The sequence below is a fragment of the Rhinolophus sinicus genome, linkage group LG06 (assembly GCF_036562045.2).
Source record: "Rhinolophus sinicus isolate RSC01 linkage group LG06, ASM3656204v1, whole genome shotgun sequence".
Lineage (NCBI taxonomy): Eukaryota > Metazoa > Chordata > Mammalia > Chiroptera > Rhinolophidae > Rhinolophus > Rhinolophus sinicus.
Genome location: NC_133756.1, coordinates 87,207,009 through 87,215,835, shown reverse-complemented (window position 1 = coordinate 87,215,835; position 8,827 = coordinate 87,207,009). Strand labels below are relative to the sequence as shown.

The following is an 8,827-nucleotide window of genomic DNA, read 5'->3' as shown; positions in this document are numbered from 1 at the left end:
CTGGGAGACATTCCACCTGAGCAGGCAGCCTCTGACAGATGAGATTCAATATATGGCTGCCTTCCGAAAAAGAGAAAGCATTAGTTTGTTGAGCAATTTTTCTTCTCCACTCCTAAAACAGAACAATACATATCACCTGTGTTTGCCAGAATGAAGAAACTCTCATTTCCAACTTGTTCACTAAATTTTCTCTTCATGTGACTTTCTCTTGCTTGTGACTATTTTGGTTGCTGTTTGATGACAACTTGCTTTACGCTTAATCTTTTTCATAGTTATTTCTTGGAATTTATCTGTAAGAGTCCTCATAGGAACCAGCCCTATATGGTTGGTAGTTGGAAGGGCTTGATTTATACTGGACACCACCGATTTCTAAAAGGGCAGGGACCCCTTCCAGATAAGCATTTGGATAGTACATTCAGACAAGCTGTAATAAGGGCGTCAAAGACCCAGTCAATAGTAAGTGAACATTTACCACATATGAAACATTACGCTACCAAGATTTCACATTGGTGAGGTGCAGCAAATATTTATGGAAAGTATGTGGAAACGTAAATCATTTATTGCAAGTAAACAAAAACAGATTTTTAAGAAGTGGGTTTGCCAGTGGGTCAAGTATCTCAGGCCCCAGAATGTTCCATTAGTTTTGAAGTTCTCATCAATCTCTGGAGATAGGAAGCAAGTGTCTGGGAACATCAGTAGCCTGAAAGCACAGTCTCATCACACCTTTTTGAGTTTTATAAATGTCCGTCCTCCTGCAGGGTGACTTTGTGACCTCGGCCATGGACCTGCACATGACTTTGATAATCATCAAATTCTTTAACAATCCACGTGTATATGTAATACTGTCTGTCAAGTGCCAGCTCACTGATACGCACTTGCAACACATATATTTCATCTTCCCAGCACTCCTGTAGCCATATTGCCCCTCTTTTTCAGATAAAGAAACTGAGGCACAGAGGTTAAATAATTTGCTAAGGTCACATAGTAAGCGGCAAGGCTGGATTCAAACCTGAGTTGTCTTACCTCTTTCTTTCATGCCCCCAAATTATGAACTCAAAGAGCCTCAGGGTTGCCTGAGCCCCCGGGTTGCCTGTTCTAAACACTCACACCTACTATTTAGTCATCAAGAGCTGAGTTTCTCCTGAGATGCTCTGGTGAAAGTGGCTACATGTCACCGTCTCTCCTGGTCTGCCAGCCCTTGAGGGGTTCAAGGCTTTGCTGTCTCTGGATAGAGACCCCTAGGGTTCTGCTGTTGGCGCAGCTCTGGGGTTAGACATGTACTTCATTATAACTGCACTGAAAGCTACAAGGGGTCTGCAGCCGCCACAAGGCCAGTGACCTCAGCTGAGCCTGCTCTGACTTCTTCCCTAGAGAGTCAAAATTTGGGGGAGGGAAATGGTTGTTGAGAGGAGGAGGAGATCATGCTATTTCCTGCAGAGCCCACCTCTTTCCCTGCTTCCTACTGTCTCAGCTGAATGACATTTGTACCAGCTGCTCCCAAAGGGAGTCACTTTGGTGAAATGTCACAGGCTTCAGCATGAATGATCCTTCTCCATCCTTCATTTCTCTCCCTGCCGCCTCCCTTATACCCATCAAGTGCCTTTTTTATTTTAAAAGGATACCACCTTGAAATTTAAGTGCAGGAAAAAGTAATTACATTTTCTCTTCAGGTCTGCCTCTCACAAAACCTCCACATTATTTCTGGCTGAAACACAGAGATTATTCCCGAGGGAAAATGTTATTAGTCGTAGCTTTGCCTGCTTCGCTCTCTGGGTTTCACTGACCACTTTTCTCCTACGCTAGTGGCTGGTTGCTGCAGCCTCGCTCCCTTCCCTGCCACCTTGGGAGGGCTGAGGCCCCTCTCCCAGCAGAGGTCTAGTGTCTCATTCAATATCACATAAGTAGTAAGTGGTGGGTTCACCTGGATCTTCAGCCAGGCCTCTCTGCTTCCAGAGCCATACTTGGAATAACTCTGCCATGTAATTGTAGTGACTGTATTTGCAGAACCAAAAATTGGGATACATCATCTGAAAAGTGATTTGCTTTTTGTGATTTATTGCTTTTTTCAAATTTTCAATATGAAATGCCATTTGAAATTACCAAAATGAAATCAGATTATCTTGTATATTTAATAAAATCATCATTATGGGAAAGAATAAATCATATATGATTGGAATTATCCCAGGAAATGTAGCACACAGAGTTGCTATTTGACCAGGAGCTATAGTCCTAGATTCTGGTCTAAGTTTAGCCCTTGACTAGTGTGTGATCTTGATTAATTTATTTCACCTTGTTTTCTGGGCCTTATTTTCTTTGTTGGTGAAGTGAGAGTTGGGTCAGATGTCTCAGGACCTCTGTCGCTCTGACGTTCAATGACCTTGTAATTCTAGGTGCAAACTTCATTATTTGGACTGTCAGTGATATATAAATGAGATTCTAACTTTAGAAATAATTTTTCTCTTCTTTTACTTTGGACAAAAATTAGCAACATCTGAATGTAGTCCTTTGCCATCTGGGACCCTATCCTGTTCCCTGGGGAGTCTACTTCCTTTTTTTGCCAGACTGAACCCTGGGAACTTATTTTTCTGATTTTTCCAGTAAAATGTTCTCTTGGACTTGCCTCTCTGCTTGCTCCTTTCTCTTCCTTCATGACATCTCTTCTCACCACCACCTCCTTATTCTCTCAGTCCTTCCCTGTCCTTCCCCACCCCTCCCTTCCTGCTGCCTCCATGTCATGTCTCCCCCACTCCCCCAGCACTTCCCCCCCCCCCCCCCCGTCCCATCATATTTCAGTCTCTCTCTGCTTGCTCCTTCCTCTTCATATAACATAGAGGCTCGCTCTCCCTATACTGAAAGGAACAAATAAGCCTCGACTCTGCTGTCCCTACCAAAGGGGGTCAAATTCTCTCTTCCTCTCCCATTGCTTCCTCCCCTGCTGTCCCCTACCCCATTTAGATTTTCCTGCCATTTCCACACTTTTGAAGTCTCCTCTTAAAGAAAACCAGAGATGGCTTATTGAGATCTAGCAGCATGTCTCATTTTCTTTGACCTTTCTGCAGCATCTGGCACAGTCACTTCTAACTTCCTCAAGCACTCTTTTTTTGGCTTCAAGTCTGACCACATTGTCCCCCTGTCTCCTTCACTTGGGGAGGTTCTGACTTTGACTCACTTTCTACTCTTTCTCAGTGATTGCGTCTAATCTCATGGCTTCCACCAAATCTCTTTGAGATTCTGACACTAAAGATTCTGACTCTTTGAGATTCTAACTGTCCCCTGGACATCTTCACTTGGATATTCCATTGTTACCTTACTCAACATGTTTACAATGGAACTTACCATCCTTGGTGAAAAGCCTTCTTCCCATTCACATTTCCCTTTGCTGTCATTCAGTTAGGTGGGTGTGAAACCTCGTCAGTGTCCCGCATTCATCCGTGTCCCTCACCCACTCCTCATTCATCAGTCACTAAGACCGCTCTGTGTGTTGTTCAGAAAGTCTCTCAAATGTGTAGCCTCCTCCATTGCTACTATCCTGGTTCTGAGTCACACAAGGAGTCTCTTCACTAGTCATTGCTTTCTTGATTCTCCAACCCATCCTATTTTCCTCCGTGCCAAAAATCTTTCTAAACTACCACTTTGCACATTTCACTGTATTCTTCGGCTTCCTGCAGTCCAAGTTACTAAACAAATTTTCAGAACTTCCCAGAATCCTTAAGGCCAATGTTCAAAGGCACTGAAAATTGGGCCCTAATGTATTTTTACCTCCCATATGTACTCTTCTCCTCAGAGAAAGTGCACATGCTTTTGTGCCACTTGTGTATCCAAGGCTTGTTCTCCTCAATCCTGTGTGAGCCTCCATGAGACTCAGTTCCCTCATGACAAAATGGTAATAATACCTCCTCTGATTTTTGTAGGGGGCTGTGACGATAAAGTTCACCTATTTAACAAACTTGGAGAGGTACTTGGGATCTTCTAAATATTTATGTGCCAGATTCTGGGAATTTGCAAAGCTAAGTTACAGCCCGTCCCTTGAGTTGCTCAGGTAATTGGGGAAACATACACTTAAAACCCTGCAGCATCAGTAGGGTGGGATGGGCAAGAGTTCCCTGGGCTGGAATGCACACTGTGGGCCCAGCATGGCCCTCTCCCTTTGACCTGAGACCTGCTCAGGGCTCTTCTTTGTCACCTTTCAGCACTGACAACCTGTCCTCCTCCCCCTCCCTCAGGGCCCATCTTTCCCTAATGTGAAAATAAGTAATAATGGATGCTAATTTAATGTTTTACTTCTTCCAGGTGACATATTTACATTTTAATAGGAGACAATGCAAAAGACGATATTTTAAGCCCCGTGGCAGGTGGGTGGGGACATATTTTGAATTAGAGAGGATTTGGAGGGCCTTCAATCATACTGTGTAGTCACCCACTAGTTCTCCTCATGGGGCTGGCTCCACTAAGGAGTCCAGAGATGAGGGTACCTCCCCAGGCAGTGATTCCTCCCCAGGCTGAGTGCTCTGGAGTGCAGTGCAATGATGGATGAGACATCTGTTTCATGATGGGCTATTATCAACAATTCATTACCGCAAAATGGACTTACCCTCATTAGCCCAGGAGCTCCAAGTTTAATGTGGCATTCTGCAATCTCCCAGGTTCTGCGGCACACATTGAAGGCGTGCATCACATTTTATAGAGCCAGCAAACCTGAACTTCAGGAAACAATGGAGATTTAGCATCTCTTGAATTAGTTGACATATTTACTCTTCATGAGCAGCCTGTTTTGTAGACAAACACTGTAGCTTACAGCCTCATTATTAGAAATTAGTTCACCCCACTGCTCTCTGCCCAAGGATGCAGTTCTCCTCTGGGAACAGTTTTGCCCTTATCATCCTGCTGCCTGCAGTAGGTGAATAGGCTTCTGAGGTTCTAGCCTGGGAATGTGTCTCCTGGGGCAGTTCTGGGGAAGGGGCTGGATCTGTGGTCTCCTGTCATCACAACTCACCTGTGTGAAATGTATATGTCAGGCCTTTTCAGGAAGGTACTTCTTTTCCCCTTTGTAATGCCTTCCAGCAAAACCATGGTCATATAGCCACATTTTTTAAGGGAATGAATTACCCAGAATCAGTAATCAGTTCAAATAATGTGCACTAGACACGGTGTCAATTTCCTAAACCTTGATATTACAGGCACTGCTGTCAATGCGTGAACTCTCTGCCTGGGCTCAGCTTGTCAGGAAATTACACAGCCACTTGTCACACTCCCATAAATGACAGTTCTTCCAGGCTTCTTTTTCTTCAATACCTCAGGGATCCCCAAGGTACTTTCTAGCTAGAAATATCTATGTTGCCATTTACCAAACTACCAATCAAAAATTGAGGGATTCTTTAAAACCCATGCCCCAAATTCCAGATGTCCTGCCTCATTGGTGGTGGTGATAGTGGACAAGGAGGATAACATTTTGGGGGTCAATAACTTTATTTTTTTCCTTAGGAGTTAAACTTGGTACTTCATTTTTTCTCACTCTGATATATCTTACAAATATAAAGTAGCCTGTCTCCCAGGCTAGAAGGTACTTCACTCAACCATTCATCCCGTTCACAAATACTTATTGAATGTTCACTATATGCAAAGAGGTGTGTTAGGTGCTGGGGCTTGCTGGCCTTGGGGTTCCAAGAGACTGGTTAGCTTCAGCACAGACAGAATTCAACTAGATTCATCAAGTACTTGTTGAGTATTTGCAGTGGATCAGGCCCTTGGGTGACAGGAAACCCAGACACTCCCTGAAATGTACACACAATGTCCATGCAGCTCAGACTAAGATGCATGCTTTCCTCTGTATTCTTCCTTCTCCTACCAGCCTGCTGCATTCCTACTTAGTAAAGGGAACTCAAAGAACACATTGCCTTTAGGATTCTCATTTTAGATCCTTGAGGATTCCCATATGAATTGTATAGAAATATAGGGAGAATGTCCTTATGTTTCAGCAGAACTTTGTTCTCCACTGCCTTAAGCTTCTTTCCTCACCACCAACTTCTATTCATTTCTCTATTATCATACTTGATAGAAAATCAAGGATCCTGTCTAATTTCCATTTACTCAGAAGAGGCTGTGTGATATGGAACAACTTTTTATCCATTCATCAGGTAGAACACTTAGATTGCTTTTATTTTTTGACTATTATGAATAATTCGGCTATGAACATTCGTGTAGAAGATTTTGTGTGACTGTGCTTTCATTTCTCTTGGGTATATATATCTAGAAGTGGAATTGCTGGGTCATATGGTAACTCTATGTTTACCTTTTCATGGAACTGTCAGACTGCTTTCCAAAGCAGCTGCACCATTTCACATTTCCACCAGCAATGTCTGAGGAGCTCTATTTTTTCTATATCCTTGTCAACACTTGCTATTATCTGTCTTTTTTATTACAGCCATCCTAGTGGTTGTGAAGTAGTATCTCATCGTGGTTTTATGTTGCATTTCTTTGATGACTAATCACACTGAACATCTTTTCATGTGCTTATTGCCCATTTGTTTATCTTCTCTGAAAACATGTCTATTCAGATCCTTTCCCTATTTTTTTTTTCATATTTGTCCCAAATACTTTATTGGTCACCTCTAGGCCTGTGCCTCACTAGGTGGGCTCTAGGGAGGGGTTCACCATTCACCACTCAGCTAGGAATACGAGATGGCCGTGGCCTAGCCTTCCAGGATCATTGACTGGAACGTGAAGGGGCAGGTCTTGCCTTTCCAGGGCCAGCACAGGGCACCCAGGTAGGGGCACAGGTGGGGACCAAGAGCCCAAGCTTGGCACCCGTCTGCCAGCCTAGTTGTGTTTGGAGAAGTATTCCTTGCTGTCATACACGTTGGGTTTGATTGTGTCACTGCCTGGCTTCCAGCCAGCGGGACAGACTTCCCCATGTTCATCTGTGTACTGGAAGGCCTGGACCAGCCTCAGAGCTTCATCCACAGAGCGCCCCACAGGCAAATCATTAATGGCGATCTGGCAAAGGATACCCTTGCCATCGATGACAAAGAGGACCCTGTAGGCAATGCCTTCATTTTTCTTCAACACGCCATAATCGTGGGACAAGTTTCTGGTTACCTCGGCCAGGAGGGGGATGTTCAGGGGGCCCAAACCTCCCTCTTTCAGGGGGGGTGTTAATCCAAGCCAGGTGGGTGAACTGCGAGTCCACAGAGATCCCCAGCACCTTGCAGCCCAGCTTTCGGAAGTCCTCAGCATGTTCGCTGAAAGCGATGATCTCCGTAGGGCACACAAAAGTGAAGTCCAACGGGTAGAAAAAGAGGACCACGTATTTCCCTCTATAGTCAGAAAGCTTCACCTCCTTGAAGGCGCCCTCCACTATGGGTGACCTGGAAGTCCGGGGCGGGCTTTCCGATGTGCGTGTCCGGCGGCCATGACTGAAAGCTGTGTGGGGAAGGGCGGGACACAAAGAGCAGCGGGCACGTAGACTCAGCTTCTCAGCACCCTGCCTATTTTTAAATGGAGTTGTTTGTCTTTTTAATTATTGAGTTGTAATGAGTTTATACATTCTAGATACAAATCCACTATGGATATTTGATTTGAAATATTGTTTAAACTTCTCTGACCCATGGTTCCCTCATTTGTAAACTTGAGATAATAATAGTATCTATCACTTAGATTAGGTTAGGATGAAGTGAAATAATAGATGAAAGCACTTAACACAGGGCCTGGAACACAGCAAGTCCCAGTACATGTTAGTTATTTTACTGTATTTTTAAATTTTCATTTCTTCCTCAGGACAAGAGCCAATCCTACTTTTTCCCAGAGGCCCCTGGTGTAGGAAATGCCTCTGGAGCCTGTGTTTCATGCAGAAGTCTTCTGCTAAAGGGCAGCAGAATAACAAGAATCAGGGTCATTGTGGCTGCCCTTTTCTGAGGGTTTCCTACTCCTCGGCCCTGTTTATAGTGCTGTGCAAGCTGGGGTGGAGTTGGTGCTTCAGTAACAACAGCTGCCATTGAACCTGGCCTGTTTCCCTTGGCTGGTGCATGGAATGCAGCTGGGGTCCCAAGGGCAATGGACATACGCAGCCCCTGTGGAATCAGCACTTGGCATGAGGAAGTCAGAGGCCAGGGGTTGACACTGGTCTGCAATGTTTTAATATAGAACCTAAGAAAGCAGTTCACTTGAGAGTTGTTATCTTTAGTTGGTGCTGGGAACTCAAAGGAAGGAAAGAGATGAGAGTTTTGCCATCAGCATTCACTGATAAACCATTGCTCAAACTGTGCAAGTGTCATGCGGGAGACCCTGCTCGCTGCGCCATTTGCCGTGCGAGGTGGCCTGTGGGGTCTCTGCTCCCGCTCCCCACATAAGAACGCAGGACACGATGAGGCCAAAAAAGAACACCCACGGAGCCATAGGTAGGGGAATCATACCACTATAGTCTCACTGGCAGCTGGGTTGGAGACACAGGAAGCAGGAGCCACACTATCTGCACACTGCTGTCCACTTCTCTGCAATCTGCCATGCTAACTGCAGTCCACGCTTGCCAGCCACCATCTACTTGCTAGCCCCCATTTTTTGCTAGTGTAGCCACAGCAGTTATATTAGTGGCCAATGGCTCACTGGTTACAGCTGATGTCCAACTAGCCACAGCTGATGGCCATCCAATCACAGTTGATGGCCATTTACTACCTGAGTGGGCACCTTTCCATGTGAGGCCGAGAGCCTGGAAACTGCACTCCTGGCTCTGTCCCCACACTCCACCCCTACAGGGTCTCACTTCACAATCTACACGACAAGTGTCTTCCATGAGGGGCCCTGTGCAATATCCTGGACACAGCCAGGCTCTCGG

At 45.1% G+C, this 8,827-nt stretch overlaps 1 pseudogene; it reads right to left on the bottom strand.

Annotated features, from left to right (window-relative positions):
- Positions 1 to 6,572: 6,572 nt before the first annotated feature.
- On the bottom strand, positions 6,573 to 7,991 carry LOC109438826 (peroxiredoxin-2; annotated as a pseudogene).
- Between the last annotated feature and the right edge of the window lie 836 nt (positions 7,992 to 8,827).